Here is a 26969-nt window from a genome sequence, read left to right on the forward strand (position 1 = left end):
CCTTTTTTTTTCGAGATGGAGTTTCACTCTTGTTGCCCAGGCTGGAGTGCAATGGCGCTATCTCGGCTCAGCACAACCTCCACCTGCCGGGTTCAAGCGATTCTCCTGCCTCAGCCTCCCGAGTAGTTGGGATTACAGGCATGTGCCACCATGCCCAGCTAATTTTGTATTTTTAGTAGAGATGGGGTTTCTCCATGCTGGTCAGGCTGGTCTCGAACTCCTGACCTCAGGTGATCTGTCTGCCTTGGCCTCCCAAAGTGCTGGGATTACAGGCATGAGCCATTGTGCCTGGCCAAAATTAATACTTTTTATATTAAATTTACATATATATACGTTTTTTCTTTTTGATACCAGGTCTCACACTGTCACCCAGGCTAGAGTACAGTGTCACAACCTCTGCTCACTGCAGCCTCCACCTGCCAGGCTCAAGCAATTCTCCTGCCTCAGCCTCCCGAGTAGCTGGGATTACAGGTAAGTGCCACCACACCCAGCTGATTTTTGTGTTTTTTGTAGAGACGAGGTTTCGCCATGTTTCCCAGACTGTTCTCAAACTCCTGAGCTCAAAGCAGTCCACCCACCTTGGCCTCCCAAAGTGCTGGGATTACAGGTGTGAGCCGTCTTGCTCATTCTAGTTTAAACTTTTGAGTGGTTTGTGTCTCCTGATTGGACTCCTACAAATACAGAATTGATGCTAGGAAGGGTACCAGGAGATAGACGCACACAGATGGGATTTGGGAATAGGTTTGGTTATCCAAGGAGCAGTGCTGAGCTCCTTGCTAATGGGATATGGGATGCTGGTGATTTCCAGGAAGTGACCTCACAATGACTCAAGCTACCACATACTGTTGATTGTGAAATGCCAGTTGAAGCATATGTCCTGCGAGCTTAGGGGTGCTACAAGTTGACCACTGCAGCAGTAAAGATGACTCTGAAGAATGGCATGGGATGGGTCCTTTCGAATGCACTTGAGCAGCGGTCTCCAACCACAGGACCACAGAGCTGGAGGTGAGCAGCAGGTGAGTGAAGGGAAACTTCATCTGTATTTCTAGCCCCTCCCATCGCTTGCATGACCACCTGAGCTCCATGTCCTGTCAGATCAGCAGCAGCATTAGATTCTCATAGGAGCACAAACTCTGTTGTGAAGTGTGCATGCGAGGGATCTAGGTTGTGTACTCCTTATGAGAATCTAATGCCTGATATTCTGTTACTGTCTCCCATCACCCCAGATGGACAGTCTAGTTGCAGGAAAACAAGCTCAGAGATCCCACTGAGTCTATGTTATAGTGAGTTGTAGAATCATTTCATTATATATTACTATGTAGTAATAATAGAAATAAAGTGCACAATATATGTAATGCACTTGAATCATCCTGAAATTATTCCCTCACTCCCAGTCTGTGGAAAAATTGTCTTCCACACATTCACTCTGTTTTTTGGTAGAGGCAGGGTCTTAATATATTGCCCAGGCTGATCTCAAACTCCTGGCCTCAAGTAATATACCTCTCTCAGCCTCCCAAAGTGCTGAGATTACAGGCATAAGCCACCACCCTCAACCAAGACTTTCTTAAACCAAATAAAAATTAAGTGAGATTACTTGAGCCCAGGTGGTCAAGGCTGCAGTGAGCCTGATTGCACCACGACTCCAGCCTAGGTGACAGAATGAGACTGTCTCAAAAAATAAAATAAAATAAAATACAAATTAACCCTTTATGACATTCCCAGTAACTTTCCCTCCTAAGTGTTCCCCACAAGTCTTTGAATTCTGTTTAATTTTCACATAACATTTAAGACATGTAAGAACTTATGTCTGTCTGTGTCATCGCTTTATGTCAAAAGATGTCTTTTTGTCACTTCCAGCTGGATCTACCATGAAAGACTTCTGAATCCAGGAAGAGAGACTGACTGGGCAACATGTTATTCAGGTACAAAAAGATTTGCACTGTAACTTAAAAATGATCAAATAATAGTGCATGCATCAGCAATGGGAAGCTCTTCTGGAGAGTGAGAGAAGCTTCCAGTTAAGGTGACATTGAAGCCAAGTCCTGAAAGATGAGAAAGAGTTGTATGAGAGTGGGGAGGGAAGGGGGAGGTGGAGGGATGGGGAATGGGCCGGGATGGGATAGCGCAAACTGCCCGGAAGGGAAACCAGCACCGTACAGACCTGAACAACGAAGATGGCGTATTTTGTTCAGGGAATGGTGAATTAAGTGTGGCAGGAATGCTTTGTAGACACAGTAATTTGCTTGTGTGGAATTTTGCCTGAGAGACCTCATTGCAGTTTCTGATTTTTTGATGTCTTCATCCATCACTGTCCTTGTCAAATAGTTTGGAACAGGTATAATGATCACAATAACCCCAAGCATAATATTTCGTTAATTCTCACAGAATCACATGTAGGTGCCACAGTTATCCCCATTTTATGAATGGAGTGATGAAGCCTTAGGAATAATGAATGATTTGCGCAGGCTCACCTGGATATTAAGACTGAGTCAAATGTTGGGTCTGGTCTGACTTTAATGTTTGCTTTGTTCATGAGCACCACATATTGCCTCTCCTATGCAGTTAAGCAGGTAGGTGACAGAAAAGCCCATGTTTGTCTCTACTCACACACTTCCGACTGAATGTATGTATGGAGTTTCTACACCAAATTCTTCAGTGCTCTGGATATTAACTGGGTATCCCATGACTTTATTCTGACACTACCTGGAGTTAGCACAGACCCCACAAGTTAGGGGCTCAGTCCCACGAGGCCATCCTCACTTCAGATGCCAATGGCAGGTCCTAAGTTGTCACCATACTTTTGACCAACCTGTTACCAATTGGGGGTTCCCATAACTGTCTTCTTGGGTTTAATAATTTGCTAGAACAGTTTACGGAACTCAGAAAAAGAGTTTATTTTCTTTTTTTCTGAGAGAGAGGGTCTTATTTTGTTGCCCAGGCTGGTGTGCAATGGTGCAGTCATAGCTCATTGCAGCCTTGATTGTCTGGGTTCCAGTGGTTCTCCCACCTCAGCTTCCCTAGTAGCTGAGACTACATGCCTGCACCACCACATCTGGCTAGTTTCTTTTATTTTTTGTATAGATGGGGTCTTGTTGTGTTGGCCAGGCTGGCCACAAATTCCTGGTCTCAAGTGATCCTCCCACCTCAGCCTCTGAAAGTGCTGGGATTACAGATGAGAGCCACCACATCTGGCCAGTTCATTTCTTATTACTGGTTCATTGTGAAGGATACATCTCAGAAACAGTCAATGAAAGAGACGTGCATGCTGGATGCAGTGGCTCATGCCTGTAATCTCAGCACTTTGGGAGGCCAAGGCGGGAGGATCGCTTAAACTCAGGAGTTTGAGACCAGCCTGGGCAACATGGTGAAAACCTGTCTCTATAAAAAATTAAAAAATAATAATAATAACTGGTGTGGTGTTGTGCACCTAGAGTTCCAACTACTAGGGAAGCTGAGATGAGAGGATACCTTGAGCTGGGGACTGGGGAGGCTTAGGTTACAGTAAGCTGAGATTGTGCCACTGCACTCCAGCTTGGACAAAAGAGCCTGATCCTGTCTCAAAAAAAAGAAAGATACCCAGGGCAAGTTAAGTTCAGAGGGGCACAGAGCTCCCGTGCCCTCTGTTGAACATGCGACCCTCCCAGCATCTCCTGTGTCCAGCAACCCTGAAAGCTCTGCAGACCCCTTTCAGGGTGTTTATGGAGGCTTTATTATGCAAGCATGATTGATAAAATCTTTGGCTGTTGGTGATTAAGTCAGTCTCCAGCCCCTCTTCCCCCTGGAGTTCAGTGCATGAGGCTGAAAGTTCCAAGCCTCTTACCATGCGGTTGCATGGTAATCAGCCCTCCTCTTGAAGAAATTTAGGAGCTTGCAGTCACCCAGTCATCTCAACAACATCCCCAAATGCGTTCTTACCATGCTGGAGATCCCAAAGTTCTTAGAGGCTCTTGTGTTAGAAACCTGGGACCAAGACCAAATATTAAAACAAAAGATGTTCCTGTCACATCTATTACTGAGGTCTTTGTAAGAGCTTTAGAAGCTCTGTGCCAGGAACCAGGGACAGAGATTAAATATATATTTCTTTTCTTTTTTTTGAGACAGAATCTCCCTGTGTCATCCAGGCTGGAGTGCAGTGATGTGATCATAGCTCACTATAGCTTTGGCCTTCTGAGATCAAGCAATCCTCCCATCTCAACCTCCCAAGTAGCTAGGACTACACATGCATGTCACCCATGCCCAGCTCATTTTTGTAGAGTCAGAGTTTCACCATGGTGGCCAGGTTGGCCGTGTTGGCCAGATGGGGTCTTCTTTTGTTGCCCAGGCTGGCCACAAATTCCTGGGCTCGAGTGATCCTCCCACCTCGTCCTTGTAGAGATGAGATTGAGTTATGTCGTCCAGGCTGATCTCAAACTCCTGGGCTAAATCGATTGTCTCACCTCAGCCTCTCAAGGAGCTGGGACTACAGGCGCATACCACCATGTCGGGCTAATATTTATTTTTATTTTTTTCTAGAGTTGGGATGTCTCACTGTGTTTTTCATGCTAGTTTCAAACTTCAGGCCTCAAGTGTTCCTCCTGCCTTGACCTCCCAAAGTGTTGGGATTCTGGGTGGGAGCCACCATGCCCAGCAATCACAAGGGTCTTTATAAAAAAAAGAGAGTAGGAGATTCAGAATTGGAGCAGGAGATGTGGTGATGAAAGCAGAGGTAAGAGAGGGAGATTTGAAGATGCTTCACCTCTGGCTTTGAAGATGGAGTCAGGGGCCATGTTCCAAGGAATGGGTGGCTTCTAGAAGCTGGAAAAGCCAAGGGAACATATTAGAGTCTCCAGAAGGAATGCAGCCCTGCTGACACCTTGACTTTAGCCTTAATAGACCTAGTTTGGGTTTCTGGCCCCTAGAACTGTAAGATGGTAGATTTGTGGTGCTTTAAGCCACTAAATGTAGGAAACTGCAAACTATGTTGCAGCAGCAAGAAGAAATGAACATGAAGCTAGGCATGATGGCTCATGCCGGTAATCCCAGCACTTTAGGAATTTAGGCAGGAGGATCACTTGAGGCCAGGAGTTCAAGACCAGTCTGGGCAACATAGTAAGACCTTGTCTCTACAAAAAATGAAAAAATTGGCCAGGCGTGGTGGCTCACGCCTGTAATTCCAGCACTTTGGGAGGCCGAAGCGGGCAGATTACCTGAGGTCAGGAGTTCGAGACCAGCCTGGCCAACATTGTGAAACCCCGGCTCTACTAAAAATACAAAAATTAGCTGGGCGTGGTGGCACGCACCTGTAATCCCAGCTACTTGGAAGGCTGAGGCAGGAGAATCACTTGAATCTGGGAGGTGGAGGTTGCAGTGAGCCGGGATCGCACCGTTACACTACAGCCTGGGCAAGAAGAGTGAAACTCTGTCTCAAAATAAAATAAAATACTAAAAAATTTAGCCAGGCATGGTGGCATGAACCTGGAGTCCCACCTACTCGGGAGGCTGAGGTGGGAGGATCGCTTGAGCCTGGAAATTTGAGGTTGCAGTGAGCTGTGATTTCGCCACTGCACTCCAGCCTTGGTGACGGTGAGATCTTGAAAAAAAGAAAGAAGAAAGTAAAGAAAGAAGAAATGAGCATGGTGGGCATGGGGACAGATGGCAATGTTAAGTAGAATGGTCAGGGGTGGCCTCCTAAGTGAAAATTGAGTAAAGACTTGAAGGAGGGGAAGGAGGTGGCCAAGGTGCTGAGGGAAGAGGATTGTAGGCAGAAACGATAGAATAAAGTGTCTGAGGTGTGTCTGAGGCTCTGGAAGGAGGCCCATGGAGCAGATGGAGAGAGGAAGAGAATTAGGGGAGGGAGCCAGGGAGTTGCTGGGTGGGGGATCAGTAGAGATCACATAAGCCCTGGGAAGTTATTTCTGGGGCTTTGGCTTTTACTCTGACTCAGATGGAAACTGCGGGAGGGTTCTGAGCAGAGAGGCGACATGATCTGTCTCCCGATTTAAAAGCATTCTCTGGCTGCTGAGTTGAGAAAGACTGTGGGAAGATGTGATAGAAGCATGGGGGCCAAGCTTTGGCAACATCCAGGCGGGATATGATGGTGGTCCTGACCAGGGTCATGGTGGTGTTGAGAGATGGTCAGAGGGGAGAAGTAGGGGAGGAGGCCAGGGAGTTGCTGGGTGGGGATCTTTAGTACATGTCGAAGACAGTCAACAGGATTTCCTGACAGACTGGATATGGGGTGTGAGAGAAGGCAGGGGTCAAGGTTGAGTTTGATTGTTACAGAAATTATTAAGTAATTTTGAAAAACACTACTGCCTTTCCCAATCCTACCAAGTATGGGATGCTAGATTAAAGAAATCTCTTCAGGCTCATTGCAGTGGCTCATGCCTGTAGTCCCAGCTGTTTGGTAAGCAGAGGTGCAAGTATCTTTTAAGGGCAGGTGTTCAAGACCAGCCTGGACAACACAGCAAGACCTGCTCTTTACAAAAATATTTTTCAAAATTAAATAAATGTAGCTAGGCATGGTGATGTGTACTTGTAGTTTCAGCTACTCAGGAGGCTGAAGTGGGCAGATCTCTTGAGGTCAGGAGTTTGAGGCCAGCTTGGGCAACATAGCAAGACCCCTCACTCTACAAAAAAATTAAAAAAATAACCAGGCATGGTGACACTCAACTGTACTACCAGCTACTGGGGAGCTGAGGCAGGAAGATGGCTTGAGCCCAGGAGGTCGAGGCTGCAGTGAACTGTAAGTGCACAGCTGCACTCCAGTCTGGGTGACAGAGCAGGACCTGTCTCACAATACAAATAAAAATACAAGTAAAATAATATCTCAAGTCAGAGCCTTTTGGCTCTGCAGCCCTTGCAACCCCTCAGCCGTGCAGTAGGGTTTGCGTCCCTGGGAATGAGGAGACCCCTGCCCGGTGTTGTTGTCTGATTAATCAGTGTTTTAAAACATATATTAATTGGGGTGGGCGCGGTGGCTCACACCTGTAATCCCAGCAATTAGGGAGACCCAGGCGGGTGGATCACCTGAGGTCAAGAGTTCAAGACCAGCCTTGCCAACATGGTGAAACTCCTTCTGTACTAAGAAAATACAATAATTAGCTGGACATGGTAGTGGGCGCCTGTAATCCCAGCTACTTGGGAGGCTGAGGTAGGAGAATGGCTTGAACCTGCGGGGCGGAGGTTGCAGTGAGCTGAGATTGTGCCACTTCACTCCAGCATGGGCAAAAGAACAAGACTTTGTCTCAAAGAAAAAAAAAAAGTATTATATCAACATGTAATGGTTTTATTATTAATATGTAATGAATATTAAATATTTTAAAAATCATGTATTATATCAATATGTAATGGCTTTAATATGTGATGAATAATATTTAAAAAATTGTGTCTTATTTTCTAGTTTTAATATAATTATCTGCAGAAAGAAATAGTCTTAGAGATCTTCAATAAAGTTAAAAAATGTAAAGGGATGTTAGACCCCAAAAGATTGAGAATTTCTAGTTTAGAAATATTCAGAGTAAGCCACATACAACTTGCTACTTGAACTATTTTTTTTCTTTGCTTTTTATTTTAGGAGACGGGGTCTCACCCTGTCACCCAGGCTTGAGTACAGTAGTGCTATCACAGCTCACTGCAGCCTTGAACTCCTGGGCTAAGGATCCTCCTACCTGAGCCTCCTGAGTAGCTAGGACTGTAGGTATACATGACGATACTTGGCTAATTTTTAACTTGTTTTGTAGACATGGGGTCTCACTTTGTTGGCCAGGCTGGTGTCAAACTAATGGCCTCAAGTGACCCTTCCACCCCTGCCTCCCATCCTAGAGGTATGTGCCACCACAAGGAGCACTTGTTCAGTTTTCTAAAGAAAAAATTTCTAAAGTAAGGCTGTGGGATGATGGCAGGAAGATAAAAGAAAAACGAAGAATAAGTTAAAATGACTTATTCACACATATTCTTTTGACAGCAAGAAGAACTTTTAGTATATACATTCCTTACAAACAAACAAACAGCAGATAAACAATGTTGTATAGGAACTTCAACACACACTGTACAATATTCCCACTTTGCTGACATAAGTTATGGAAATTTCATGGTTTACTTGAGTGTCGTTACCAGTGTTTTGCTTCTCTGATGATTTTTATCAACTTCCTCATCTGTTAACTTCTCTCCAAGGTATGTCATGTCATGACATACTGCCGCTGCATGAACATGGCCAGTGTCTTCCTATTAAACATGTAGAATGCTTTCCTAATTTCTCTTTTTACTCTCTGTCTTTGTGTTCTGCATTTTCCTTACTTTTATTGTCAGAAACTCCAGAAAGTCAGTCGTACTAATTTATCACGATTTGCTTTATTAATTTATACTTTGCTTATATGGAATTTTGCCAACAGACCTGATTACAATTTCTAACCTGTTTTATTTTGTTTTTTTTTCGGAGACAGGGTCTCCCTCTGTTGTCCAAGGCTGGAGGGTAGTAGTGCTATCGCAGCTGACTGCAGCTTCAACCTTCCAGGCTGAAGCGATCCTCCCATCTCAACCTCCCACGTAGCTGAGACTACAGGTGCTTGCCACTATGCCCAACTAATATTTGGAATTTTCGTATACGTGGATTCCAGAGGGGTGACAGCGAAACGTGAGTAAGCATGGATTTTGGTATATGCAGAGATGGGGGGCTGGAACTAATTCTGTATACTGAGGGACGGCGACTGTATATGTTTTTACAATTACGCTGTAGGATACATACTGTTGCATATCTTTGAAAATAATAATTTTTAATTGAGTGGAATAATAATAATAATATTGCTAAAAGTAGCAGCTGGCCAGGTGTGGTGGCTCACACTGGTAATGGCAACACTTTGGGAGGCTGAGGCAGGAGGATGGCTTGAGGCCAAGAGTTTGCGATAGGCCTTGGAAACAAAGGGGGAGTCACCATCCCTACAGAAAAATACATGAATTAGCCTAGTGTGGTGGCATGTTCCTGTAGTCCCAGCTACTTGGGAGGCTGAGGTGGGAGGATCACTCGAGCCCAGGGAGGCTGAGACTGCAGTGAGTCATGATCAGGCCTCTGCACTCCAGCCTGGGTGACAGAGTGAGACCCTGTCTGAAAACAACAAAAAAGTAGCAGCTAACATCAACTGATCTTTTACCAGGTGCCTATTGATACCATAGTTTAATTTCTTAGAACTGTTTCTTATTTCACTTACCAACTGTGTCTTCAGTTACTCCCAGATTTTTACTGTGTTTATACAGATGACCTTTTGTTTAGATTGAATTGTCTCCCCAGAAGTAAGATTACTGTGAGTCATGGTGAATGGACATTCTCATTACCCTTGATGTAAATTGACAGGGTTTTGGGTGCCTCCCAGCTATAATCTTAGCACTTTGGGAGGCTAAGAGAGGAGGATTGCTTGAGGCCAAGAGTTGGAGGAGGCAGTATGGCAGTATGGTGAGACCCTGTCTCCATTATTTTAAAAAATTGACAGGCTTTACCCGGGAAGGCTTATACACAATTTAAACACCCCTCATAGTATAAGAAAGTGCCCATTTCACTGCACCTTTGCCAGCACAGGGTATTATAATTTAGTAAGTCATTTTTTGTTTGATTATTTTAAATAGACAAAAGACCTCATGTTACTTTACTTGTCACATTTCAACATCTTTCCTCAGCTTATTAGCTCTATCTCTTTTCTGTCTGTAAACGGTTGTTGTTGTTTTGTTCTTTGAGACAGGGTCTTGCTCTGTCACCAGGCTGGACTGTAGTGGCATAATGATGCCTCGCTGCAGCCTTGACCTCCCAGGCTCAAACTTCAGCATTCCGAGTAGCTGGGACTACAAGTGTGCACCACCACTCCCAGCTAACTTTTTTCTTCTTTTGGATAGAGACAGGGTCTCACTGTGTTGTCCAGACCGGTCTCTAGCTCCGGGCCTTAAGCAATCCTCCTGCATTAGCTTCTCAAATTGCTGGAATTTCAGGCATGAGCCACCATGCCTGTCCTGGGCTAGTCCTGTATTCTGTAGAGTTCTCTTTACTTTGTGCTAGCCAGTCTCTCATTATGCTGTTCACCTGTTATAATGAATAATTCTCCGTATTAAATTTTACCACTTTAAACTTTTGAGTGGTTTATGGTTCCTGATTGGACTCTGACTAATATGTTAGGAAGGGTCCCAGGAGATAAACCCACACCGATGGGATTTGGGCATAGGTTTGGTTTCCCAGGGGGCAGTGCTGAGCTCTTTGCCAGTGGGAAATGGGGTGCTGGTGATTTCCAGGAAGTGACCTCACAATGACTCAAGCTACCACTTACTGTTGATTGTGACGAAATGCCAGCTGAGGCACATGCCTTGGGAGCTAAGTGGTTGCTGCCCTTGACCACTGTGAAGACTGGTGTGGGAAGGGTCGCTTTGGATGCACTTGAGCAGGGGTCCCCAACCCCTGAGCCATGGAGCCGTAGGGAGCCACACAGCAGGAGGTGAGTGGTGTCGAGTGAGGGAGTGAGGGAAGCTTCGTCTGTATTTACAGCCACTCCCCTTTGCTCACATTCCTGCCTGAGCTCCACCTTCTCAGATGAGCAGCAGCATTAGATTCTCATAGGAGAACGCACCCTGTTGTGAACCGTGCATGTGAGGGATCTAGGTTGCGCTGTCCTTATGAGAATCTAATACCTATTGATCTGTCACTTTCTCCCATCACGCTCAGGTGGGACCATCCAGTTTCAGGAAAACAAGCTTAACACGCCCACTGATTCTACATTATGGTGAGTTCTGTAATTATTTTATTATATATTACAGTGTAATAATGGAAATGAAGTGCCTAATAAATGTAAATGTGCTTAAATCTTTTGGCCCAGCTCCTACCTCCCGGCAGCCTCTCCAGGCCCAGAACTTTCTCCAGTCAGCCTCTACAGACCAAGCTCATGACTCACAATGGCCTATTTAGGCCCATACCCTACCTCACGGCAGTCTCCGCAGATGAGCCTACTGCCTCACAACAGCCTCCACAGGCACAGCTCCATCATTACAATGGCCTCTTTAGACCCAGCTCCTGCTTCCCAGCCTTCTCTCCAGGCCCTGAACGTTCTCCGTAAGTTGAGGTAGCTGGGACCGTAGGTATACATGATGATACTTGGCTAATTTTTAAATTGTTTTGCAGACATGGGGTCTCACTTTGTTGGCCAGGCTGGTGTCAAACTAATGGCCTCAAGTGACCCTTCCACCCCTGCCTACCATCCTAGAGGTATGTGCCACCACAAGGAGCACTTGTTCAATTTTCTAAAGAAAAAATGTCTAAAGTAAGGCTGTGGGATGATGGCAGGAAGATAAAAGAAAAACAGAAGAATAAGTTAAAATGACTTATTCACACATATTCTTTTGACAGCAAGAAGAACTTTTAGTATATACATTCCTTACAAACAAACAAACGGCAGATAAACAATGTTGTATAGGAACTTCAACACACACTGTACAATATTCCCACTTTGCTGACATAAGTTATGGAAATTTCGTGGTTTACTTGAGTGTCACTACCGGTATTTTGCTTCTCTGATGATTTTTATCAACTTCCTCATCTGTTAACTTCTCTCCAAAGTATGTGATGTCACGACATACTGCCGCTGCACGAACACGGCCAGTGTCTTCCTATTAAACATGTAGAATGCTTTCCTAATTTCTCTTTTTACTCTCTGTCTTTGTGTTCTGCATTTTCCTTACTTTTATTGTCAGAAACTCCAGAAAGTCAATCGTACTAATTTATCACGATTTGCTTTCTTAACTTATACTTTGCTTATGTGGAATTTTGCCCAACAGACCTCATTACAATTTCTAACCTGTTTTATTTTGTTTTTTTTTTCGGAGACAGGGTCTCCCTCTGTTGTCCAAGGCTGGAGGGTAGTAGTGCTATCGCAGCTGACTGCAGCCTCAACCTTCCAGGCTGAAGCGATCCTCCCATCTCAACCTCCCACATGGCTGAGACTACAGGTGCTTGCCACTATGCCCAACTAATATTTGGAATTTTCGTATACGTGGATTCCAGAGGGGTGACAGCGAAACGTGAGTAAGCATGGATTTTGGTATATGCAGAGATGGGGGGCTGGAACTAATTCTGTATACTGAGGGACGGCGACTGTATATGTTTTTACAATTACGCTGTAGGATACATACTGTTGCATATCCTTGAAAATAATAATTTTTAATTGAGTGGAATAATAATAATAATATTGCTAAAAGTAGCAGCTGGCCAGGTGTGGTGGCTCACACTGGTAATGGCAACACTTTGGGAGGCTGAGGCAGGAGGATGGCTTGAGGCCAAGAGTTTGCGATAGGCCTTGGAAACAAAGGGGGAGTCACCATCCCTACAGAAAAATACATGAATTAGCCTAGTGTGGTGGCACGTTCCTGTAGTCCCAGCTACTTGGGAGGCTGAGGTGGGAGGATCACTCGAGCCCAGGGAGGCTGAGACTGCAGTGAGTCATGATCAGGCCTCTGCACTCCAGCCTGGGTGACAGAGTGAGACCCTGTCTGAAAACAACAAAAAAGTAGCAGCTAACATCAACTGATCTTTTACCAGGTGCCTATTGATACCATAGTTTAATTTCTTAGAACTGTTTCTTATTTCACTTACCAACTGTGTCTTCAGTTACTCCCAGATTTTTACTGTGTTTATACAGATGACCTTTTGTTTAGATTGAATTGTCTCCCCAGAAGTAAGATTACTGTGAGTCATGGTGAATGGACATTCTCATTACCCTTGATGTAAATTGACAGGGTTTTGGGTGCCTCCCAGCTATAATCTTAGCACTTTGGGAGGCTAAGAGAGGAGGATTGCTTGAGGCCAAGAGTTGGAGGAGGCAGTATGGCAGTATGGTGAGACCCTGTCTCCATTATTTTAAAAAATTGACAGGCTTTACCCGGGAAGGCTTATACACAATTTAAACACCCCTCATAGTATAAGAAAGTGCCCATTTCACTGCACCTTTGCCAGCACAGGGTATTATAATTTAGTAAGTCATTTTTTGTTTGATTATTTTAAATAGACAAAAGACCTCATGTTACTTTACTTGTCACATTTCAACATCTTTCCTCAGCTTATTAGCTCTATCTCTTTTCTGTCTGTAAACGGTTGTTGTTGTTTTGTTCTTTGAGACAGGGTCTTGCTCTGTCACCAGGCTGGACTGTAGTGGCATAATGATGCCTCGCTGCAGCCTTGACCTCCCAGGCTCAAACTTCAGCATTCCGAGTAGCTGGGACTACAAGTGTGCACCACCACTCCCAGCTAACTTTTTTCTTCTTTTGGATAGAGACAGGGTCTCACTGTGTTGTCCAGACCGGTCTCTAGCTCCGGGCCTTAAGCAATCCTCCTGCATTAGCTTCTCAAATTGCTGGAATTTCAGGCATGAGCCACCATGCCTGTCCTGGGCTAGTCCTGTATTCTGTAGAGTTCTCTTTACTTTGTGCTAGCCAGTCTCTCATTATGCTGTTCACCTGTTATAATGAATAATTCTCCGTATTAAATTTTACCACTTTAAACTTTTGAGTGGTTTATGGTTCCTGATTGGACTCTGACTAATATGTTAGGAAGGGTCCCAGGAGATAAACCCACACCGATGGGATTTGGGCATAGGTTTGGTTTCCCAGGGGGCAGTGCTGAGCTCTTTGCCAGTGGGAAATGGGGTGCTGGTGATTTCCAGGAAGTGACCTCACAATGACTCAAGCTACCACTTACTGTTGATTGTGACGAAATGCCAGCTGAGGCACATGCCTTGGGAGCTAAGTGGTTGCTGCCCTTGACCACTATGAAGACTGGTGTGGGAAGGGTCGCTTTGGATGCACTTGAGCAGGGGTCCCCAACCCCTGAGCCATGGAGCCGTAGGGAGCCACACAGCAGGAGGTGAGTGGTGTCGAGTGAGGGAGTGAGGGAAGCTTCGTCTGTATTTACAGCCACTCCCCTTTGCTCACATTCCTGCCTGAGCTCCACCTTCTCAGATGAGCAGCAGCATTAGATTCTCATAGGAGAACGCACCCTGTTGTGAACCGTGCATGTGAGGGATCTAGGTTGCGCTGTCCTTATGAGAATCTAATACCTATTGATCTGTCACTTTCTCCCATCACGCTCAGGTGGGACCATCCAGTTTCAGGAAAACAAGCTTAACACGCCCACTGATTCTACATTATGGTGAGTTCTGTAATTATTTTATTATATATTACAGTGTAATAATGGAAATGAAGTGCCTAATAAATGTAAATGTGCTTAAATCTTTTGGCCCAGCTCCTACCTCCCGGCAGCCTCTCCAGGCCCAGAACTTTCTCCAGTCAGCCTCTACAGACCAAGCTCATGACTCACAATGGCCTATTTAGGCCCATACCTTACCTCACGGCAGTCTCCGCAGATGAGCCTACTGCCTCACAACAGCCTCCACAGGCACAGCTCCATCATTACAATGGCCTCTTTAGACCCAGCTCCTGCTTCCCAGCCTTCTCTCCAGGCCCTGAACGTTCTCCGTAAGTTGAGGTAGCTGGGACTGTAGGTATACATGATGATACTTGGCTAATTTTTAAATTGTTTTGCAGACATGGGGTCTCACTTTGTTGGCCAGGCTGGTGTCAAACTAATGGCCTCAAGTGACCCTTCCACCCCTGCCTACCATCCTAGAGGTATGTGCCACCACAAGGAGCACTTGTTCAATTTTCTAAAGAAAAAATGTCTAAAGTAAGGCTGTGGGATGATGGCAGGAAGATAAAAGAAAAACAGAAGAATAAGTTAAAATGACTTATTCACACATATTCTTTTGACAGCAAGAAGAACTTTTAGTGTATACATTCCTTACAAACAAACGGCAGATAAACAATGTTGTATAGGAACTTCAACACACACTGTACAATATTCCCACTTTGCTGACATAAGTTATGGAAATTTCGTGGTTTACTTGAGTGTCACTACCGGTATTTTGCTTCTCTGATGATTTTTATCAACTTCCTCATCTGTTAACTTCTCTCCAAAGTATGTGATGTCACGACATACTGCCGCTGCACGAACACGGCCAGTGTCTTCCTATTAAACATGTAGAATGCTTTCCTAATTTCTCTTTTTACTCTCTGTCTTTGTGTTCTGCATTTTCCTTACTTTTATTGTCAGAAACTCCAGAAAGTCAATCGTACTAATTTATCACGATTTGCTTTCTTAACTTATACTTTGCTTATGTGGAATTTTGCCCAACAGACCTCATTACAATTTCTAACCTGTTTTATTTTGTTTTTTTTTTCGGAGACAGGGTCTCCCTCTGTTGTCCAAGGCTGGAGGGTAGTAGTGCTATCGCAGCTGACTGCAGCCTCAACCTTCCAGGCTGAAGCGATCCTCCCATCTCAACCTCCCACATGGCTGAGACTACAGGTGCTTGCCACTATGCCCAACTAATATTTGGAATTTTCGTATACGTGGATTCCAGAGGGGTGACAGCGAAACGTGAGTAAGCATGGATTTTGGTATATGCAGAGATGGGGGGCTGGAACTAATTCTGTATACTGAGGGACGGCGACTGTATATGTTTTTACAATTACGCTGTAGGATACATACTGTTGCATATCCTTGAAAATAATAATTTTTAATTGAGTGGAATAATAATAATAATATTGCTAAAAGTAGCAGCTGGCCAGGTGTGGTGGCTCACACTGGTAATGGCAACACTTTGGGAGGCTGAGACAGGAGGATGGCTTGAGGCCAAGAGTTTGCGATAGGCCTTGGAAACAAAGGGGGAGTCACCATCCCTACAGAAAAATACATGAATTAGCCTAGTGTGGTGGCACGTTCCTGTAGTCCCAGCTACTTGGGAGGCTGAGGTGGGAGGATCACTCGAGCTCAGGAAGGCTGAGACTGCAGTGAGTCATGATCAGGCCTCTGCACTCCAGCTTGGGTGACAGAGTGAGACCCTGTCTGAAAACAACAAAAAAGTAGCAGCTAACATCAACTGACCTTTTATACCAGGTGCCTATTGATACCATAGTTTAATTTCTTAGAACTGTTTCTTATTTCACTTACCAACTCTGTCTTCAGTTACTCCCAGATTTTTACTGTGTTTATACAGATGACCTTTTGTTTAGATTGAATTGTCTCCCCAGAAGTAAGATTACTGTGAGTCATGGTGAATGGACATTCTCATTACCCTTGATGTAAATTGACAGGGTTTTGGGTGCCTCCCAGCTATAATCTTAGCACTTTGGGAGGCTAAGAGAGGAGGATTGTTTGAGGCCAAGAGTTGGAGGAGGCAGTATGGCAGTATGGTGAGACCCTGTCTCCATTATTTTAAAAAATTGACAGGCTTTACCCGGGAAGGCTTATACACAATTTAAACACCCCTCATAGTATAAGAAAGTGCCCATTTCACTGCACCTTTGCCAGCACAGGGTATTATAATTTAGTAAGTCATTTTTTGTTTGATTATTTTAAATAGATAAAAGACCTCATATTACTTTACTTGTCACGTTTCAACATCTTTCCTCAGCTTATTAGCTCTATCTCTTTTCTGTCTGTAAACGGTTGTTGTTGTTTTGTTCTTTGAGACAGGGTCTTGCTCTGTCACCAGGCTGGACTGTAGTGGCATAATGATGCCTCGCTGTAGCCTTGACCTCCCAGGCTCAAACTTCAGCATTCCGAGTAGCTGGGACTACAAATGTGCACCACCACTCCCAGCTAACTTTTTTCTTTTTTTTGGATAGAGACAGGGTCTCACTGTGTTGTCCAGACCGGTCTCTAGCTCCGGGCCTTAAGCAATCCTCCTGCATTAGCTTCTCAAATTGCTGGAATTTCAGGCATGAGCCACCATGCCTGTCCTGGGCTAGTCCTGTATTCTGTAGAGTTCTCTTTACTTTGTGCTAACCAATCTCTCATTATGCTGTTCACCTGTTATAATGAATAATTCTCCGTATTAAATTTTTCCACTTTAAACTTTTGAGTGGTTTATGGTTCCTGATTGGACTCTGACTAATATGTTAGGAAGGGTCCCAGGAGATAAACCCACACCGATGGGATTTGGGCATAGGTTTGGTTTCCCAGGGGGCAGTGCTGAGCTCTTTGCCAGTGGGAAATGGGGTGCTGGTGATTTCCAGGAAGTGACCTCACAATGACTCAAGCTACCACTTACTGTTGATTGTGACGAAATGCCAGCTGAGGCACATGCCTTGGGAGCTAAGTGGTTGCTGCCCTTGACCACTATGAAGACTGGTGTGGGAAGGGTCGCTTTGGATGCACTTGAGCAGGGGTCCCCAACCCCTGAGCCATGGAGCCGTAGGGAGCCACACAGCAGGAGGTGAGTGGTGTCGAGTGAGGGAGTGAGGGAAGCTTCGTCTGTATTTACAGCCACTCCCCTTTGCTCACATTCCTGCCTGAGCTCCACCTTCTCAGATGAGCAGCAGCATTAGATTCTCATAGGAGAACGCACCCTGTTGTGAACCGTGCATGTGAGGGATCTAGGTTGCGCTGTCCTTATGAGAATCTAATACCTATTGATCTGTCACTTTCTCCCATCACGCTCAGGTGGGACCATCCAGTTTCAGGAAAACAAGCTTAACACGCCCACTGATTCTACATTATGGTGAGTTCTATAATTATTTTATTATATATTGGATATATGTGTGTTTATTATATATGTTAATATATTAAATATATTAATATGTTAAATATATTATATGTTGTAATAATGGAAATAAAGTGCCTAATAAATGTAAACGTGCTTACATGTTTTGGCCCAGCTCCTACCTCCCGGCAGCCTCTCCAGGCCCAGAACTTTCTCCAGTCAGCCTCTACAGACCAAGCTCTACAGACGGTGGCCTCTCCAGTATGAGCTCCTGCCCTCCAATGGCACCTGCAGGCCCCAAATGGTCTCCGGTCGGTGGGCTCCTCCACGCCAAGCTTGGGCCTCCCGGCGACCTCTGCAGGCCCAAGTTGTCCTGAAGTCGGCATCTCCCGGCTCTGCCTCCCAGCAAGTAAGCAAGCTCTTTTGGCTCAACTCCTGCCCAGCTCCCAACCGCCTTTGTAGGCCCCGAACTTTCTCCAGCCAAGTTCTTCGGGCCTAATTCCTGCCGCCCGGTGGCCTGTACGGGCCCAGCAATGGTTGGAGAACGGCCTCTGCAGGTCCTGCTCTTGCCTCCCAGGGGCCTCTCCAGGCCCAGCTCTTGACCCCACGGCGGCCTCCCGGGACCAAGTCCCTGCCTGCCTCCCAGCAGCCCGTGTGCAGCCCAGCTCCTCCCTCACGGTGGCCTGTTGATGCCCATGCCTCTGGTACCCTGCCCAGAGGCATGAGCCCCTGCCACACACTGGCTCCTCCCACGCTGAGAGAGGTCAGCGTGAGCCCTTGCCTCACACCGGCCCCTCCCACGCTGAGAGATGTCAGCGTGAGCCCTTGCCTCACACCGGCCCCTCCCACGCTGAGAGAGGTCAGCGTGAGCCCTTGCCTCACACCGGCCCCTCCCACGCTGAGAGAGGTCAGCGTGAGCCCCTTGCCTCACACCGGCCCCTCCCACGCTGAGAGAGGTCAGCGTGAGCCCTTGCCTCACACCGGCCCCTCCCACGCTGAGAGAGGTCGGCCTTAGCCCCTTGCCTCACACCGGCCCCTCCCACGCTGACAGAGGTCGGCCTGAGCCCCTTGCCTCACACCGGCCCCTCCCACGCTGACAGAGGTCGGCCTGAGCCCCTTGCCTCACACCGGCCCCTTCCACGCTGACAGAGGTCGGCCTGAGCCCCTTGCCTCACACCGGCCCCTCCCTCGCTGACAGAGGTCGGCCTGAGCCCCTTGCCTCACACTGGCCCCTCCCTCGCTGACAGAGGTCAGCGTGAGCCCCTTGCCTCACACCGGTCCCTCCCATGCTGACAGAGGTCAGGCTGAGCCCCTAGCCTCACACCGGCCCCTCCCACTCTGACAGAGGTCAGCCTGAGGCCCTAGCCTCACACCGGCCCCTCCCAGGCTGACAGAGGTCAGCCTGAGCCCCTAGCCTCACACCAGCCCCTCCCACGCTGACAGAGGTCAGCCTGAGCCCCTAGCCTCACACCGGCCCCTCCCTCGCTGACAGAGGTCAGCGGGAGCCCCTAGCCTCACACCGGCCCCTCCCTCGCTGACAGAGGTCAGCGGGAGCCCCTAGCCTCACACCGGCCCCTCCCACGCTGACAGAGGTCAGCCTGAGCCCCTAGCCTCACACCGGCCCCTCCCACTCTGACAGAGGTCAGCCTGAGGCCCTAGCCTCACACCGGCCCCTCCCAGGCTGACAGAGGTCCGCGGGAGCCCCTAGCCTCACACCGGCCCCTCCCAGGCTGACAGAGGTCAGCGGGAGCCCCTTGCCTCACACCGGCCCCTCTCACGCTGACAGAGGTCAGCATGAGCCCCTTGCCTCACACCGGCCCCTCCCACGCTGAGAGATGTCAGCGTGAGCCCTTGCCTCACACTGGCCCCTCCCACGCTGAGAGAGGTCAGCGTGAGCCCCTTGCCTCACACCGGCCCCTCCCACACTGACAGAGGTCCATGGAAGCCCCTTGCCTCACACTGGCCCCTCCCACGCTGAGAGAGGTCAGCGTGAGCCCTTGCCTCACACTGGCCCCTCCCACGCTGAGAGAGGTCGGCGTGAGTCCCTTGCCTCACATCGGCCCCTCCCACGTTGAGAGAGGTCGGCGTGAGCCCTTGCCTCACACCGGCCCCTCCCACGCTGAGAGAGGTCGGCGTGAGCCCCTTGCCTCACACCGGCCCCTCCCACGCTGAGAGAGGTCGGCGTGAGCCCTTGCCTCACACCGGCCCCTCCCACGCTGAGAGAGGTCAGCGTGACCCCCTGCCTCAACAGGCCACCGTGAGGGAGGAGCAGGGTTGCATGCGGGCTGCTGGGAGGCAGGCAGGGACTTGTTCCTGGGAGGTCACTGTAGGGCGAGAGCTGGGCCTGGAGACACCCCTGGGAGGCAACAGCGGGGCCTACAGACTCTGTTCTCCAGCCGGAGCTGGGACTGTTCAGGTACTCGGAGGCGGGATGTGGGTCTGAAGAGCTTGGTTGCAGAAACTTAGGGGTCTACAAACGCAGGCGGGAGCTGAGCCAAAAAAGCTTGTTTGCTGGGAGGTGGGAGATGCAGCCAGAAGAAACAGCTGTGCCTGCAGAGGCCGCCATGTGGGAGGCGGAGGCCGGGCCTCCTCAAATCGGCCTCTCCAGACCCACTTGCAGCCTCCCGGCATCCTCTCCGGGCCCAGCTCTTCCTCCCGGCTGCGTCTCCAGGCCTGACTCTGGCCTCCCAACAGCGTCTTTGGACTCAGCTCCTGCCCAGCTCCCAGCAGGCCCAAGTCGTCCTCAAGTCGGCCTGGAATTGGGCCTGGAAGAGCAGCAAGTCGGCCTCCCCGGGCCCATCTCCGTCCTCTCGGCGGCCTCTCCAGGTGCAAAACTTCCTCGAGTCAGCCTCTCCAGGCCCAGCTCCTCCTGCCTCCCAGTGGCCTCTTTCAGCCCAGACCAGCTCATGGCTCTTGGCGGCCTTCCCAGGCCCCGCTTTTGACTTTTGGTGGCCTCTTCAGGCCCAGAACTTGACCTCCAGTGGGCCTTTGCAGGCCCAGCCTCCTGCCTCTCAAAGGCCTGCATGAGCCTGGACTCACAGCGGACTCTCCATGCCCAGCTAGCTCTTGCCTCATTGCGGCCTCCCGAGTCCAAAGCTCCTGCCTCTCGGCCGCTTCGGCAGGCCCAGCTCCCGCCTGCCAGTGGCCTCTTTAGGCCCAGCTCATTCCTCACAACGGCCTTCCCAGGCCCCGTTTTTCCCTTCCTGCAGCCTCTTGGCCTCTAATTTGTTTATCTTTTGTGTATAAATCCCAAAATATTGAATTTTGGAATATTTCCACCATTATGTAAATATTTTGGTAGGTGATTTATTTGGGGTGAGTTTCTGCAGCAAGCCCGCATTTTTTATTTTATTTTCCTTATTATTTGGTGTTAAACAGGTTTAATGACGGTCATGGCAACTTTTTGGCACAATGAAAAATATCGCCCATGATCAACGTGTTCTGTTCTGGGGAAGGGGGCAAAGGCAGGGTGAATCACTTTCTTAAAAAGTATAGCTCAAGTTGGGAGTGCAGAGGGAGTGGGGAGAAAACCCTCCCGCTGCCTGTGTCGACGTGCAGGAGCCGCCACCCCCATACTCACCTGAGTCCAGCCCCCCTCTGCCCCCCGGGTGGCTCAGCCCAGCTCCTGCCTAGGAAAGCCTTAGTGTTGGGAGGGACCCTGATGAATGAGGAGCCTGGTAGCTCCAGGTCGCCCACACTTTCAGGTCTCTTGCCCCAGAAGGTGGCAGGATCCATTGGGAGGAAACAGGTCGCCTTGGAAGGCGTCCGTGGGTCCCCAGGGGTAGGGGCCATAGGGGGCCCGCTCTGCTGCCTTGACCACACTCCTGGGCTTTGAAGGCTCCTGGGCCCAGTAAGAAGGAGGTGGGTGCCAAGGTTGAGGAGGAAGCATCCGAGTATGTGTAGGGGGAGGACAGGGTGGGACCATAGACTTTGCCAAAAGCTGCAGGTGGATCGGGGGACCCTGGGGGCTCAGGATCCAGCAAGGGGCGGCAGGAGTAAAGGAGGAAGGAGTGACAGGTGCAAATACCTTCCCACCAAAGCCCTTGTTGCCCTCTGGCTCCTCCCCAGAGTTGTCCCCACTCTCGGTCACCCACTCCTTGAACTTGAGATCAGTGTCAGTGGTGCTAAAGCCATCATCAGCAATGACATCATCACCCCCTCCTCCTCATGGATGACCGTGTGCTCCTCGTCACTCGCTGTGTCCTCACTGGCCATGTGCTGGGAATGAGCATCTCAAGTGGGCAGCAGCAGGGCTGCCCACTGGTCACCTCCCTCACCAGGGGCTGCAAAGTGGCCTGGAGCTCCATACTGAGTAGAAGGCTTTGGGCCAGAGTATGATGCAGTGCCAGACACCACCTGTGTCAGTTCCTGTAGTGCCTGACGGTCTATTTCCCTGCCGTCCAGGCTGTGTACCCCCCTGTGGGAGAAGGCTTGGGCCAGGCTGAGCCAGGTTCCCTGACTGTGTGCAGCCATTCTGCCACACAGAAGCTGCTCCTTGGTATCCGAGCTCTGGAGTGTTTGGGCTGCAACTGACAGGAGTTCAGAGGACACACCAGGGGCAGTGGCAGTGCCCGTCTCTGATATGCTCCGCTCCGACGAGCCCTTGTTACACTCCTGCTAGCCCCTGGCTTGTGGGCTTGGCCTCTGAGCTGGACTTCTTTTGGTCCTTGTTGCAAGTGGGCCACCTTCACCTGGAAGGCCAGGTCGTGGTATTTCTGCGTCTCATTGGGCCCCAGGGTGTACCACCACTCGCTCAGCATCTGGCTGACGGTCCGGATATCCTGGTTGGAGTGACCCTGGTGCGCCCTGCCAGGGCCTGGTGCCGCTTGCTGAAGATCATGACCGCCACTCATGGGCCACCGGATGTGGTCCTTGTCCCATTTGTTGGGGCTGCATCCATCCTTCTCAGAAGATGAGTCCTGTTCCTTGCGCAGGGCACTGAGGGACTGGGCCTGACATCATCTGAGTGGTAGAGGCAAGTGGGTGTCAGGAGACATGAGGGAGAGGAAAGCATCATCATGGTCATTCTCTGTCTCACTGTCCAGCAGGGACTCCCCTGAGGGGCCCAGGGCTCCTCCTCCATGGTGGGAGTTGAGCTTTTACCAGGTTCCACCACCCCCAAAGTGTGTGGGGTTGCGGGCCCTGGGCTTTCAGGGCAGGTGGCTCCAGGGGGCCGCCCAGAGTCAACACTCCCTGTCCCACGTGGTGGATGCTCATGAGCAACAGCTGCCAACTTGGCAGGTTGTTTTCTCTGGTTGGAGGCCACTGAGTGACTGGCAGGTTGCTGGGCCTCGTGTGGCTGCAGGGAGGGGTGAGGAAGGGGATGGAGTACCAGGGGAACACGGCCACAGAGTGACCTTCCACATTCCTCCACACGAACATGCTGATGCCACGGGAGGCCTCACTGAACGCAGGCCTGGGGGCCGAGTACTTGGTCCGGGCAGGGGGTTCCTGGCAGGGGCTCACACCTCGCCCCCTCCTCAGCCAAGGTGGCTTGGGCCCAGAGAAGGGGGTGTTGGAGAGGAGCAGAAGGCCAGGCGTCAAGTTTTGTTTTTTTTTTTTTGTTTTTTTTTGTTTTTGAAATGTAGTTTGACTCTTGTCACCCAGGCTGGAGTGCAGTGGCACGATCTCAGTGGCCTTCATACCTGGCTAATTTTTTGTATTTTTACTGGAGGTGGGGTTTTGCCATGTTGGCCAGGCTGGTCTTGACCTCCCGACCTCAGGTGATCCATCCACCTCAGCCTCCCAAAATGGGATTACAGGCATGAGCCACTGCTCCCAACTTCATTCATTTTTACTTGAAAAACTCCATTAAGCATTTTTTTAAGGTAGACCTAGTGGTCCTGAATGCCCTCAGCTTTGTTTGTCGAGGAAGCACGTTATTTCTTTTTTCTTTCTGAAGGACAGCTTTGTCAGACATAGTATTAGTTGCTGGCAGTTTTTTTCTTTCAGCACTTTGAATGTATTATTCGATTCTGTCCTGACCTGCAAAGTTTCTTTAACTTTTGACTATTTGATTATATTGTGACTTGGTGAGTATCTATTTGGTTTGAACCTCTTTAGGAATCTTTAAGCTTCATGGATTTAGATGTCTAAATCTTTCCCATGATTTAGGCAGTTTTCAGCCATTCTTTAAATAAGCTTTCTTCTCCTTTCTCTACTTTCCTTCTCAAACTCCCATAACCTGACAATGGTTTGCCTAATGGTGTCTTGTTGGCTTTCTTTTCTCTGTCTTTTTTTCTTTTTTTTTTGAGACAGAGTCATGCTCTGTCACCCAGGCTGGAGTGCAATGTGTGGTCTCGGCTCACTAGGGTTAGGGTTAGGGTTTTAGGGTTGTTAGGGTTAGGGTTTTAGGGTTGTTAGGGTTAGGGTTTTAGGGTTGTTGGGGTTAGGGTTAGGGTTTTAGGGTTAGGGTTAGGGTTTTAGGGTTGTTAGGGTTAGGGTTAGGGTTTTAGGGTTGTTAGGGTTAGGGTTTTAGGGTTGTTAGGTTTAGGGTTAGGGTTTTAGGGTTGTTAGGGTTAGGGTTTTAGGGTTGTTAGGGTTAGGGTTAGGGTTTAGGGTTAGGGTTTAGGGTTCGGGTTCAGGTTAGGTTTAGGGTTAGGGTTAGGGTTCAGGTTTAGGGTTAAGGTTATTGGTTAGGGTTAGGGTTAGGGGTTACGGTTTAGGGTTAAGGTTAGGGTTATTGGTTAGGGTTCGGGTTCGGGTTCAGGTTCTGGTTTGGTTTGGGGTTTGGGTTCGGGTTAGGGTTACGGTTAGGGTTAGGGGTTAGGGTTAGGGGTTAGGGGTTAGGGGTTAGGGTTAGGGTTATTGGTTAGGGTTAGGGTTCGGGTTCGGGTTGGGGTTTGGGTTAGGGTTAGGGTTTGGTGTTAGCATTAGGGGTTAGGGGTTAGGGTTAGTGTCGGGGTTAGGAGTTAGGGGTTAGGGTTAGGGTTTTGGGTTAGGTTCAGGGTTAGGGTTCAGGTTAGGGTTAAGGCGTTAGGGTTTGGGTTAGATTACAATTTCTAACCTGTTTGATTTTGTTTTTTTTCTGAGACTGGGTCTCCCTCTGTTGTCCAAGGCTGGAATGTAGTATTACTATCGCAGCTGACTGCAGCCTCAACCTTCCAGGCTGAAGTGATCCTCCCACCTCAACCTCCCACATGGCTGAGACTACAGGTGCTTGCCACTATGCCCAACTAATATTTGGAATTTTCGTATACTTGGATTCCAGAGGGGTGACAGCGAAACGTGAGTAAGCATGGATTTTGGTATATGCAGAGATGGGGGGCTGGAACTAATTCTGTATACTGAGGGACGGCGACTGTATGTGTTTTTACAATTACGCTGTTGGATACATTCTGTTGCATATCCTTGAAAATAATAATTTTTAATTGAGTGGAATAATAATAATAATATTGCTAAAAGTAGCAGCTGGCCAGGTGTGGTGGCTCACACTGGTAATGGCAACACTTTGGGAGGCTGAGACAGGAGGATGGCTTGAGGCCAAGAGTTTGTGATAGGCCTTGGAAACAAAGGGAGTCACCATCCCTACAGAAAAATACATGAATTAGCCTAGTGTGGTGGCATGTTCCTGTAGTCCCAGCTACTTGGGAGGCTGAGGTGGGAGGATCACTTGATCCCAGGGAGGCTGAGGCTGCAGTGAGTCATGATCAGGCCTCTGCACTCCAGCCTGGGTGACAGAGTGAGACCCTGTCTGAAAACAACAAAAAAGTAGCAGCTAACATCAACTGACCTTTTATACCAGGTGCCTATTGATATCATAGTTTAATTTCTTAGAACTGTTTCTTATTTCACTTACCAACTCTGTCTTCAGTTACTCTCAGATCTTTACTGTGTTTGTGCAGATGACCTTTTGTTTAGATTGAATTGTCTCCCCAGAAGTAAGATTACTGTGAGACATGGTGAATGGACATTCTCATTACCCTTGATGTAAATTGACAGGGTTTTGGGTGCCTCCCAGCTATAATCTTAGCACTTTGGGAGGCTGAGAGAGGAGGATTGCTTGAGGCCAAGAGTTGGAGGAGGCAGTATGGCAGTATGGTGAGACCCTGTCTCCATTATTTTAAAAAATTGACAGGCTTTACCCGGGAAGGCTTATACACAGTTTAAACACCCCTCATAGTATAAGAAAGTGCCCATTTCACTGCACCTTTGCCAGCACAGGGTATTATAATTTAGTAAGTCATTTTTTGTTTGATTTTTTTAAATAGACAAATGACCTCATATTACTTTACTTGTCACATTTCAACATCTTTCCTCAGCTTATTAGCTCTATCTCTTTTCTGTCTGTAAACGGTTGTTGTTGTTTTGTTCTTTGAGACAGGGTCTTGCTCTGTCACCAGGCTGGACTGTAGTGGCATAATGATGCCTCGCTGCAGCCTTGACCTCCCAGGCTCAAACTTCAGCATTCCGAGTAGCTGGGACTACAAGTGTGCACCACCACTCCCAGCTAACTTTTTTCTTCTTTTGGATAGAGACAGGGTCTCACTGTGTTGTCCAGACCGGTCTCTAGCTCCGGGCCTTAAGCAATCCTCCTGCATTAGCTTCTCAAATTGCTGGAATTTCAGGCATGAGCCACCATGCCTGTCCTGGGCTAGTCCTGTATTCTGTAGAGTTCTCTTTACTTTGTGCTAGCCAGTCTCTCATTATGCTGTTCACCTGTTATAATGAATAATTCTCCGTATTAAATTTTACCACTTTAAACTTTTGAGTGGTTTATGGTTCCTGATTGGACTCTGACTAATATGTTAGGAAGGGTCCCAGGAGATAAACCCACACCGATGGGATTTGGGCATAGGTTTGGTTTCCCAGGGGGCAGTGCTGAGCTCTTTGCCAGTGGGAAATGGGGTGCTGGTGATTTCCAGGAAGTGACCTCACAATGACTCAAGCTACCACTTACTGTTGATTGTGACGAAATGCCAGCTGAGGCACATGCCTTGGGAGCTAAGTGGTTGCTGCCCTTGACCACTATGAAGACTGGTGTGGGAAGGGTCGCTTTGGATGCACTTGAGCAGGGGTCCCCAACCCCTGAGCCATGGAGCCGTAGGGAGCCACACAGCAGGAGGTGAGTGGTGTCGAGTGAGGGAGTGAGGGAAGCTTCGTCTGTATTTACAGCCACTCCCCTTTGCTCACATTCCTGCCTGAGCTCCACCTTCTCAGATGAGCAGCAGCATTAGATTCTCATAGGAGAACGCACCCTGTTGTGAACCGTGCATGTGAGGGATCTAGGTTGCGCTGTCCTTATGAGAATCTAATACCTATTGATCTGTCACTTTCTCCCATCACGCTCAGGTGGGACCATCCAGTTTCAGGAAAACAAGCTTAACACGCCCACTGATTCTACATTATGGTGAGTTCTGTAATTATTTTATTATATATTACAGTGTAATAATGGAAATGAAGTGCCTAATAAATGTAAATGTGCTT

At 48.2% G+C, this 26969-nt stretch overlaps 1 long non-coding RNA gene and 1 pseudogene across 1 annotated transcript in view; one reads left to right on the plus strand and one right to left on the minus strand.

The window, feature by feature from the left end:
• The window catches only part of LOC129532190 (uncharacterized), a 44323-nt gene extending 23490 nt beyond the window's left edge, over nucleotides 1-20833 (plus strand). Inside the window, exons 8-20 of the long non-coding RNA XR_010134130.1 lie at nucleotides 355-1016; nucleotides 1858-1922; nucleotides 7556-7674; nucleotides 8424-8614; nucleotides 10679-10736; nucleotides 10830-11062; nucleotides 11837-12027; nucleotides 14092-14149; nucleotides 14243-14475; nucleotides 15246-15436; nucleotides 17504-17561; nucleotides 17719-18306; nucleotides 18403-20833. This is a non-coding gene — a long non-coding RNA (uncharacterized lncRNA). The remainder of the gene's footprint in view (nucleotides 1-354; nucleotides 1017-1857; nucleotides 1923-7555; nucleotides 7675-8423; nucleotides 8615-10678; nucleotides 10737-10829; nucleotides 11063-11836; nucleotides 12028-14091; nucleotides 14150-14242; nucleotides 14476-15245; nucleotides 15437-17503; nucleotides 17562-17718; nucleotides 18307-18402) is intronic.
• A 58-nt stretch (nucleotides 20834-20891) lies between these two features.
• On the minus strand, nucleotides 20892-22952 carry LOC134758594 (protein capicua homolog; annotated as a pseudogene).
• Between the last annotated feature and the right edge of the window lie 4017 nt (nucleotides 22953-26969).

The sequence above is a fragment of the Gorilla gorilla genome, chromosome 1 (assembly GCF_029281585.2).
Source record: "Gorilla gorilla gorilla isolate KB3781 chromosome 1, NHGRI_mGorGor1-v2.1_pri, whole genome shotgun sequence".
Classification (NCBI taxonomy): Eukaryota; Metazoa; Chordata; class Mammalia; order Primates; family Hominidae; genus Gorilla; species Gorilla gorilla.